General features: G+C 44.3%; 2 non-coding genes across 2 annotated transcripts; one reads left to right on the top strand and one right to left on the bottom strand.

Annotated features, from left to right (window-relative positions):
* Positions 1–254: 254 nt before the first annotated feature.
* On the bottom strand, positions 255–336 carry trnas-gcu (transfer RNA serine (anticodon GCU)). The gene has a single exon. It is a non-coding gene; the product is annotated as a tRNA-Ser (tRNA).
* A 7343-nt stretch (positions 337–7679) lies between these two features.
* trnak-cuu (transfer RNA lysine (anticodon CUU)) lies at positions 7680–7752 on the top strand. The gene has a single exon. It is a non-coding gene; the product is annotated as a tRNA-Lys (tRNA).
* Positions 7753–11157: the final 3405 nt, after the last annotated feature.

The following is an 11157-nucleotide window of genomic DNA, read 5'->3' as shown; positions in this document are numbered from 1 at the left end:
AGAGGTGGCAGAAGGTAATAATGGAAGAAGTGAACCCGGTAACCTCGACTGCACAGTTGGTAGCCGAAGAAGAATTGTGGCAATGTGGAGTTAAGCCCCAAACACGTCTGCCGCCGTTCGTGCCTCCGTTCGTCCCTCCTCTAACGCAACTCGATGCAAGTGGCCTGACAACTTGGAATAGTTTGTCACATCAGTGATTGCAGATCCATCGTGTAAAAATGAATTCCACTTCCGAGAAACAATGGGCGAAAAATCGACGAACATGGGATTCGAACCCACGTGTGCAGAGCACAATGGATTAGCAGTCCATCGCCTTAACCACTCGGCCACCTCGTCGCACAACTTGGCGCGTCAATACGTCTTAATTCGTTTTGCATCCATGAACTGATGGCAATTATTTGCCTCTTTCTATTCAACCAGGTATTCGACGGGGGAAATGCAGTGGTGGTGGTATAGTGGTGAGCATCGCTGCTTTTGAAACCATTGACTCCGGTTCGATTCCTGGCCATCGCAGTAATAGTTGAATCGAATGTTTTTGCGCGACATCCTGAGTTTCAAACTGAGGAAGACTGGTCAACTGTTTCTCATTCAGAATTCATGCGGATTATCTAAGTGAGGTGTTTAAGATGCGAAAAGGTGTAGATATTGTAGACGTGGAGTTGATGTTACCTGTTGTGCGGTAGTCTAAAACGACAGGTCATCATCTTAGAATATGAGGCTGCAAATTTACAAAAGAAAAACTACTTCTCCCAAAGGGTTGTAATTCTGTGGAATTCACTTCCTCAGAGTGTGGTGGATGCAGGGACAGTGAGAAAGTTAAGGAGGACTTACAGAGACTTTTATTGGTAATGAGTTGAAGGGTTCTGGAGAACGGGCAGGACGGTGGTGTTGAGGCCATTATGTTTGATCAGGCAAGATCACATGGAAGGTTTTACGCCCAAGAGGCTAAATTGCATATCCCAGCTCCAATGTTATGTGTTCTCGGGAGGAGGTGTTCTGGCTGATATCTCAATCCATCTCTTGTTCCGTAACATTTCAGGTAGCAGATGATGAACATTTCAGTCATGATCGAATGGCGGGCAGACTCGATGGGTCGAATGGCGTAATACTGCTCATCTATCTGATGAATCTATCGTTTGCGCCGCTTCATGACTTTCAAACTGAGGGAAAGAAATAGTTTCCAACTCAGAATGTGTGCGCAATTATGGGGGGGGGGGGGTGAATTAAGTAACTTTCTCGTCATTTTCTAAAGTGGTTTCAATATGGAAAGTGTTCGATTATTCACAACTCCAAGCCCCAAACACTAAAAATCACAGCATTTTTCCATCACCCTCATGAAGTGGATCAAACAGAGACACAACAGATACGTTACAGACGAGGATTGGATTCGAACGCAAGTGCGCAGAGCACAAAGGTTTCTTGTGCATCCTCTTAACCACGTGGTACAACTCCTTTACTTCATGGAACTTTAATATCTGACCTTCTCACAGGCAAGTGACCGAAGCAACCCTCCAGTGCACGAACAGGAGGATGTTCATCCAGGAGAGGTGGCAGAAGGTAATTATGGGAGAAGTCAACCCGGTATCCTCGACTGTACTGTGGGTAGCCGAAGAAGAACTGGTGTCAAAGAGCGGTTAAGCCCCAAACACGTCTGCCTCCGTTCCACCGTCCTCTAACCCAACTCGATGCAATCTGGCCTGATAACTTGCAATAGATTGTCACATCAGTGATTGCATATCCATCTTGGAAAAAGGAGGCCTACTTCCGAGAAAAGTGGATTTAAAATCAACGAGCATGGAACTCGAACACACGTGTGTAGGGCACAATGGATTGTAGTCCATCGCCTTAACCACTCGGCCACTTCGTCCCACAAGTACGCACGGCAATATGCCTTAATTCGTTTTGCATCCATGAACTGATTGAATGTATCTGCCTCCTTCTATTCCACCTGGTGTTCAAAATTGGAAATGCAGCGACGGTGGGAGAGTGGTGAGCAAAGTTTTCTTCCAAGCAGTTGTCCCTGTTCGATTCCCGGCCATTGAATCGGATGTTATCGTGCAACATCGTGAGTTTCAAACTGAGGAAGACTGGCCAACAGTTTCACACTCAGAATGTATGCGTCATTATCTAATTGAGGTGTATCAGATGCCAAAAGGTATGGAAAAAGTTGACGTGGAGCTGTTGCTTCCTCTTGTGGGGCATTCTAAAAGAGGAGGTCATGATCTTAGAATAAGAGATTGCAATGTGAAAAAAGATTTGAGGGAAAAATACTTATTCCAAAGGGTTTATGATTCTGTGGAATTCGGTACCCCAGATTGCGTTGGATGCAGGGAGAGTGAGTAAATTTAAGGAGGTTGTAGAGAGAGTTTTATTGGTAAGGAGTTGAAGGGATACGGAGAACGGGAAGACGGTGGAGTTGAGGCCAGGATGGGATCAGCCAACATCACAAGGAAGGTGTTAGGCTCAGGAGGCTAAATTGCCTACTCCCGCTCCGAGATCATGCGTTCTAGGGAGAAGGTGTTCCTGCTGATATCGCAATCGACCTCTTCATCTGTAACATTGTAGGTCGCAGATGGGGAAGATATCAGCCACGATAGAATGGCTGGGCAGACTCGATGGGTCTAATGGCTGAAGTCTGCTTCTTTATTTTATGAACTTACCTTTTGCGCGACTTTGTGAGTTTCAAACTGAGATGAAGAAACAGTTTCCAACTCAGAATGTATGCGCAATTAAGTCAGGGAGTGAAATAAGTAACTTTCTCACCTTTTTATAATGTGCTTTCAACACAGACAGTGTTCGCCGAATTCACCACCCGCCAAGCCCGTGAACCAAAGCAAAAAATCACAGCATTTGTACTTCATGCTCATGAAGTGGACCAGAGACACAACAGACACATGACAGACGAGGATGGGATTTGAACCCACGTGTGCAGAGTACAATGGGTTATTGTGCGTCTCCTTAACCACATGATACAACTCATTTACTTCAATGGAATTTTTATATGCGATCTTATTACAGGCAAGTAGCCAAAGAACCCCTCCAGTCTACAAACAGGAGGAGGTTCATCCTGGAGAGGTGGCTGAAGAGAATTATGGGAGACGTCATCCCGGTAACCTCAACTGTACTGTGGGTAGCCGAAGAACTTGTGTCACGGTGCGGTTCCACTGACAACGTATCCAGAGGCACATATAGTGACGAAGACTGACAGGTTCAGAATGTCTCTTACACTCTCACACATTACCCGAGAGTGACAGGAATCCCCCATTTACAAACGGGACCAGAGAAGTGCAGAGAGAATGCACCTCACTCCCACATACAACATGTTGACGGCTTCAACACAACCAAAATATAAGGATAGATCATCACCACATATTATCTTCTTCGAAATCCCGCCGTCCCAACTTTAATATAATAAAACAATTTTTATCAGTTGTGTCTCACTCTAACCTGTGAACTACGCTCTACCAGAGTGTGTTGACATCTACTGGCCACGACACAGAACCGCAACAGAGCGCGGGAGATTCACATGAACTGTCGGTGATAGAATGTGACCGGGTGGACGGAGAGGTGTTAGAAGTATGTAAAATTTAAACAATCGATATTCATGCATTTCCCAATGGAATTGGTGGAATTTGGAAGTGTTTATCTTGAGGATCAATTGAGCAGAGACTTTAAAGCATTTTATCTGTGCTTCCCTCTGTGTGAGCTTTGCAACGTTGTACTGTGTCATGCTGTCTCCTTCATTCCTGGGACGAGACTGCAAGAAGGATTCTGAAAGGTATTTGCTGCAAAACAAACAGGAACGTGAGTTATGTTTTCTTTTCGTGTCAGGGAGAATGTAAATAGCAGAGAATAGCCAGGATTCCCTGACGTCGGGCTAATGGCCCAGCACGCTTCCGCTGCGACACTCTGCTCCTTAAACCAGGAGCTACGATTTTACTGCCCTGCGGCAGCCACACAGCTATTCACTTCCTCATTTTTTTGTTTCAACTAGAACAAACGTTTGAGCTCACTGATTCTGGTCAGCAAATTTCAGATAATTTACTTTCGTGCTGAATGGTTGTTCTGTGAAGGGGATGTGATTTATTATGTGACGTTGTTCTGATGAGAAAGTGGGGAATGACTGGAATCACCTTCATAGAATGAAGTTCGGGACGGCAGTTTCACCTCTCTGGGAAGATTGATCACGCTCTTACTGATTTCTTCAAGCTTTGCTTCAAGTCCGACCCCAGAGAAAATCAACTACGAGCAAAGTGGCGCAGCGGACGTATGCTGGACCCCTAACACAGAAGTCGATGGATCGAAACCATTCTCTGCTATTAATATTCTCACTCACACCAAACGGAAACAAGTCGCTGTTTGTCAGCAGCACATCTACCTTTTTCTTTATCAGTATCAACGTTTAGCTTACAATCTGATCCGCTCTTTGACACCTGTTCTTCAGCTACCCACAGTATAGTCGAGGTGACTAAGTTGACTTCTCCCAGAACACTCTTCTGGCGCCTCTCCTGGACGAACGTTCTCCTGTTTGGACACAGGAGGCATTCTTCGGCTACTTGTCGGCGAAAACAGCACCGGAAGCAGCTGTGGAGAGAGATTCCATTCGCCGGAATGCAACTCTCCAATTGGATACTTCACGTCGCTCAGGACTTAGGCTCTCAATATCTTCGAGTGAGGAACAGGTAGAGCGGGAATTCGGTCCTGGTTGATTGGAGCAAACTGATCAGTGCAGCAATGAGAAGCTCCTTAACCCCCAGCGGCTTGGACAAGGATGGCACTCAGATACAGGATTATGGCTGGTGTTCAAAAGTAGGATAAGCATATCTTGTTTGAAATGAAATGATGATGAACATAGAATTTGAGTCGATTTGTGCACGGATCTTAGTTTCGGCGACAACGCATCAGGGTGACCGAGCGGTCAAAGGCGCTGAAGTTCAGGTCGCAGTCTCTTATGGAAGCGTGGATACGAATCCCACTCCTGATATTGACCTTTCCCCCACGAGGTTAAATTTCTCCAAGGAGATTTTCAACCTCACGATTGTCCAATACCTTCCTTTCAATGGAAAAGCGTTGGTCTCAGGACATGAGATTCCTGCTCAGATACGCACAGCGAGACCACACAGGCAAAAGCGCAGTTAATGACTCGATAATCTGCTTCAGTGACTTTGGTTGAGGAATTAATATTGATCCCAGGACTCCGGGTAAAATTCGTCTTCTCTTGTAAATAGTCCGGCAGGTTCGATTGTTCACATCCGTCCGAGAGGGGAAGATGGGAACTTGGTTTCTATTGTGATTTGTTGCTCGATAAAGCTTTATTTCCTTAGATGCCCCCTGTGAGTTATTACTGGATATCGTTATATATCTATATTGCCCCTTTGTGGGGTACTACTGGATAACGTGTCCGGTCCAGCTTTGACAAAGTGTCATCTGGACTCGAAACGTTAGCTCTTTCTCTCCCTACAGATCTGGTCAGACCTGCTGAGACTTTAAAGCATTTTCTCTGTGGTTCCCTCTGTGTGAGCTTTACAATGTTGTAATGTGTCATGCTGTCTGCTTCATTCCTGGATTTAATGTCGGGATGAGACTGCAAGAAATTTTCTGATAGGTATTTGCTGCAAAGCAAACAGGAACGTGCGTTATGTTTACTTTTCGTGTCAGGGAGGATGTAAATAGCAGAGAATAGCCTCGATTCCTCGACCTCGGGCTAATGGCCCAGCACGCTTCCGCTGCGGCACTCTGCTCCTTAAACCAGGAGCTACAACATTACTGCCCTGCGGTAGCCACACAGCTATTCACTTCCTCATTTTTTCTTTCAACAAGAACACATGTTTGAGCACACTGATTCTGGTCAGCATAGTTCAGATAATTTACTTTCGTGCTGAATGATTGTTCTGTGAAGCTGGTGTGATTTCTTCTGTGACGTAGTTCTGATGGGAAAGTGGGGAGTGACTGGAATCACCTTTATAGAAGGAAGTTCGGGGCGGCAGTTTCACCTCTCCGGGTACATTGATCAACCTGTTACTGAGTTCTTCAGACTTTGCCTCCATATATAAAACGAATACACAAACAATGAAGCGAGAGAATGTATTAAATCAGAGATTGGATATTCTTGTAACCAATATGGCTGGAATGGGAATCCTTCATTTTCCGATAAATCGGGATGAACTGGTCGCTCAGTCAAAAATCAGATATCTGGGGATTTAAATGTGATTACTACAATGATAATATTTAACCATGTTAATGTTATTTTGCTCCAATTGAAACGTGTCACGAATACATCGTTACCTTGTTGCACAACTTGCTTTCAGCCAGGAGATGGCAGCCGTGCGCAATAGTTTGGATCTCCTGATTGTGTCCACAGATCTGGATAGGAATGGAGCTGCTGCTTCCTGGGGAGCTGCCAAGCAAGAGGCACAGATACTGACCAACTGCACCCGCTCCAAATAGATTTCCAAATTACTGAACAAAACAAAAACAAGCACAAATCATATTTTAAGAAACTATGACAGTGACTCTGAAAACAACACACCAACACCTCTGAAAGAATCGATTTGCTGTAACTAATTAAAGATGAACTGTCTCAATGTCAGCCGTAATTCCTTACCAGTTCTCAGACAGGCACCGACTGGTTAGAAGTTTGCTTCACTTTTCAAGGTCCGGCTCAATAAAATCAATCACAGACCCATGATCTGCTTTCCTCCTGTTCTCAGACACATCCACTTTCTACAAGGGCGCTGTACAAAGCTGGTTTTCAGAGTAAGAGCCAGACTGCAGTCACCTCGTTCTCTCTCGATCCCTTTATCTCAGAGCCACCTCACAACCAGGGGTGGAACTTCTCACAGAGCCAAGAATGGAATAGTTTGTCGATTCTTCCACTGATTCAGGACCGTCCATCACCAGGACGTATTCGTCCAAAAGAGTTGGGGTGAGATGGGGCTGAGTTTCACTGTGAATCCAATCAGTCCCCGGAGAAGCACAAAAACAGTGAGTGAGGGAGAGAGAAATAAACAAAGAAACAGATAGAGAGATAAAATATGTTCCATTTCTGCCACGATCTTTTTACACAGAAATACATTCAGCTGTCATTCATTAGTAATTTGGTCGATGGAATACATTCTAAAACCAGCCTGGAATCACTCCAGGAAGTTATTGCATTCAAACGATCAACGGGGCCCCGGTGTTTATGTGAGGAGGGGTTGAATCTTCGTGGAAAATGACCATTGGATTTGGAGAGAGGCCTTGAGAGACTCGAAAACCTCAGCTCCCTAAACGCACAATTCCACCGATTAAATAGATTGTGGAACAACATCAGTTACATTGGAAATATATTAGAAATTCAAATGGAACAGGACCACACTTTACAGTCTGGAGGAAAATTTAAATGATGAAATTTAGAAATTACAGCACAGAGGGAGACCTGTGCAGGCCGAACGGTCACCTGATGACGCAACTAAAATGGTCACGTGTCGGGATTCCGGCAGTTCCCCGGATCGCGGTCAGAGCACAAGCCAGGAGGAGCTGCTCAATTATTCAGTCAGTTATTTTTTATTACATGTCATTGGTCGCCAGCCATTGAGAGACGAGCATTTCTACATGGTGTCAGGAGTGGGAAGTATGGCAGAAGGACTTCACCGCATCAGCTCTCTTCAAGAAGACGCTTAATAAATAGTGCACCAGCAGCCCGGCTAGCTCAGTCGGTAGAGCATTGGACTCTTAATCCCAGGGTCGTGGGTTCGAGCCCCACGTTGGGCGCTTCTGTGTTATTATCTGAAAATATTGATGCAGAATGAACTTTCTTCGTAACAAGAACGCAAGGTTATGACTGGGAATCCAGAGGTCTAAACGAACATTTCGTGACAAAATTTAATAAATATGGAATTAAAATGTCGTCTCAGTAACGGTTCCGCTTCCGATGGATCTTATTTCCACAACTGGACCACATTACACAACAAGTAATGATTTGGCACAAACACAGTACAGATCTGTCACCGGCAGTGTCACGGTTACAGAGAGCTCAGTTACACAGCAAGATATAATTTTACAAACAGGGCCCCTCTGTGTGCAGCAGAAAACAACATTTTCCGAAAAAAACAGTTTCTCCATCTCGGCACCTTTTCTGTGTGTCATTGTGTGTGTCCTGATCGTCTCTTTCTGATTTTTTGTGTCTCTTTCTCTGTCTGTTACAGCAGTGCTGCTGTTGTGTATTAATCTCACTTTTCCCAAACGGTAATTGTGATTGATAGATACAGGAAGATTCCACACTGACATTCAGTACCAATGTCTGATAGAGACTGAAACCCACCCTCACATACAGTCCCAGACATTGACTCATAATGAAGAAATCCTGCTCTCACAAACTGTTCCAGAGACTGAGGTGCAGAGTGTTCCCTCCACTCGCGAATACTACCTGTGATTTACAGATACAGAACAAATCTCAGTCAGGTGAGTAGCAGAGTTTGATGGGTACGACATGTATTCCACAATCACCGCGCCAGATAATCAGATGCAGACGACATGCGGCGCCTGTGTTGGTTTAACAAGAGTTTTGCCCAAGAACAGGAACAGATTTACACAATATCAGGGTATAAGACGTAGGAGCAGAAGCAGGCCATTCAGCCCATCGAATATGCTCCGTATTGCAATGAGATCATGCTTGATCTGATATTTGACGTGTTATGACCTCATACGGTGGCACGTTGTCACAGTGGCTACCTCACAGCGCCAGCGATCCGGGTTCATTTCCAGCCTTTAGCCACGGACTGTGTGGAGTTTGCACTTTCTCTCCGTGTCTGTGTGGGTTCCCTCCGGATGCTGCGATTTCCTCGCACAGTCCAAATGTGTGCGGGTTAGGTGGACTGTCCATGCTAAATTGCCCCTTAGTGTTCAGAAAGTTGGGTGGTGTTACAGGGATGTGGTGGGGACACAGAAACTCTTTCAGAATATCGTTGCAGAGTCCATTGGCAGAATGGCCTCCTTTTACATTTTAATGATCTCATGATAATCCTCATGTCCACTTTCCCGGCTTTTTATCTCTAGATTTCATGATGAACCTTTAAAACCAGCAATCCCACCAAGCCTCAGGTAGCGGTAACTCCTCAATGGTCGTTAATGTCCCGGCTGTCAGTCATTTGGCCAGTCTTGAGTGAAGTCACATCCTGGAAATGTCATACATTGATCCAGTTCTAAAGTAAATTAAGTCACTCTAGTCCCTGATGACCATAGGCCCTTTGAGGGTAAGATCTGACTGGTGGTGATTTAACCTGAGGATCACCATACCTCAGGCGAGGAGCAATAATAATAATAATAATAATCGCTTATTGTCACAAGTAGGCTTCAATCGAGGTTCTGTGAAAAGCCCCGAGTCGCCACATCCCGGCTCCGGTTCGGGGAGGCTGGAACGGGAATTGTGAGATGGCGGGGTTTTCATGTTTCAGGTCGAGTATAACCGTGTGATCTGAATCTAATTAATTTGGTTTTCCTTCTGCTAATCTTGTCTCACAGTGAGGCAAACCTCACTGATTGGATAGACGAGTGATCGTTCTTCAGTCTTATCATGGACGGACCCGCTGAATATGGAGGCATATCCTGTGTGGCAGGATTTAGCTCCAACTCAATCTATAAGTTTGTGGATGATACCACTGCGGTAGGTCGTATCGCAAACAATGACGAATCAGATACAGGACGTAGATAAATCACATGGTTGCATAGTGCACTGTCATGTGATTGTACCTTTAAGACCTAGCTGTTTAAGCAATGTACATTTAAGAAAACAGTGAGGTCAGAGAGTGGGTGGAGCTCGGCTTTAGGTCAGCCATTTTGCAGATTTTTACTTTCAGTTTAAAAAGCACCTTGTGTGTGTCTGTGTGTTTCCAGAGAGCTGCAAGTTTGAAAAGAGATTGGGAGTGTCTTCGTTTGCAGGGAGCTGGATCTCTGGCATAAAAGACCAGCTCTGGATCATTTGGGTGATTTAAACTGATAATTATAAAACCTTTAACCTGATGTGATTCTGTTTAAAGGTGTTAAGTCTCTTGGAAGTTTGAAGGAACATTTTAAGGAATTATTTACTGTTGCAATATTTTCTGAGTTATCTTTGAAGTAAGGGGTGTTAAGAGATCCTATGTTTATTTAAGATGTGAAGTTGAGTTCATGGAATAAACAGTGTTTTGTGTTTAAAAGCCCACGTGTCCATAATTGTACAATAACAATACACCGAGGGAAAAAGCCGTGTGCTAGGAAAAGCAACAAATCCATTAAAGGGAGAGGTTGGTTGAACTCCATGATACATTTTGGGGTTCTGAAAACGCCTCACCCATAAAAATTGGGGGCTCATCCGGGATAAAAGTCTATCTATTGGATTGGCTTTTGTGAACTTAAAGACAGTGAAGGATTGTTGCTTTTCCGGTGTGGTATTTTAGTTTACGTGGGGAGAGTGTTGTGAACAATGTCTCTTTCAGAGGCTCAGAAGTTTTTGGTGGTGGAGAATGTCACACGTAGTACTTTACGGGCAGAAACGAAAAGCAGACTGTTAGATTTGGCAAGAACATTGCAGTTAACCTTACCTGACAAAATGCGAAAAGATAAAGTAATTATGGCGGTGGTTAAGCATTTAAAGTTGCATGCGATAGAGTTTGACTCATTGGAAATGGCAAAAATTCAGTTGCAAATTAAACAAATGGAACATGAGAAAGAATGAAAGCGGCTTGAATACGAGAGGGAGAGAGAGGAAAAAGAAAGAGAAAGAGAGAGAGAGGAAAAAGAAAAGGAGAGAGCAGAAAGGAGAAAAGAAAGAATAGTCCTAGGAGAAAAAAAGAAAAAGAAAGGGAAACACAGATTAGGGAAAAAGATAAAGAGAGCGAGTTTGAACTTCAGAAAATGGCCATGAAACATGACAATCAGTTAAAATTGGCAGACGTAAAGGGAAATGTACAGTTGGATGATAGTGACGAGGATAGTGAGAAAGCGCGTCCTAGTCGAAGGCTTGGTGGGAATCTATTTAAATATGTCCAAGCATTGCCACGGTTTGACGAGAAGGAAGTGGAAGCCTTTTTCATTTCATTTCAGAAGGTAGCTAAACAAATGAAATGGCCACAGGACTTGTGGGCGTTACTGATTCAAACAAAGCTGGTAGGTAGAGCTAGTGAAGTGTTTGCATCACGA

This window comes from Scyliorhinus torazame, chromosome 24, assembly GCF_047496885.1.
Source record: "Scyliorhinus torazame isolate Kashiwa2021f chromosome 24, sScyTor2.1, whole genome shotgun sequence".
Lineage (NCBI taxonomy): Eukaryota > Metazoa > Chordata > Chondrichthyes > Carcharhiniformes > Scyliorhinidae > Scyliorhinus > Scyliorhinus torazame.
The sequence above is the reverse complement of the archived record's forward strand: the minus strand, read 5'-3'. Positions and strand labels throughout refer to the sequence as shown.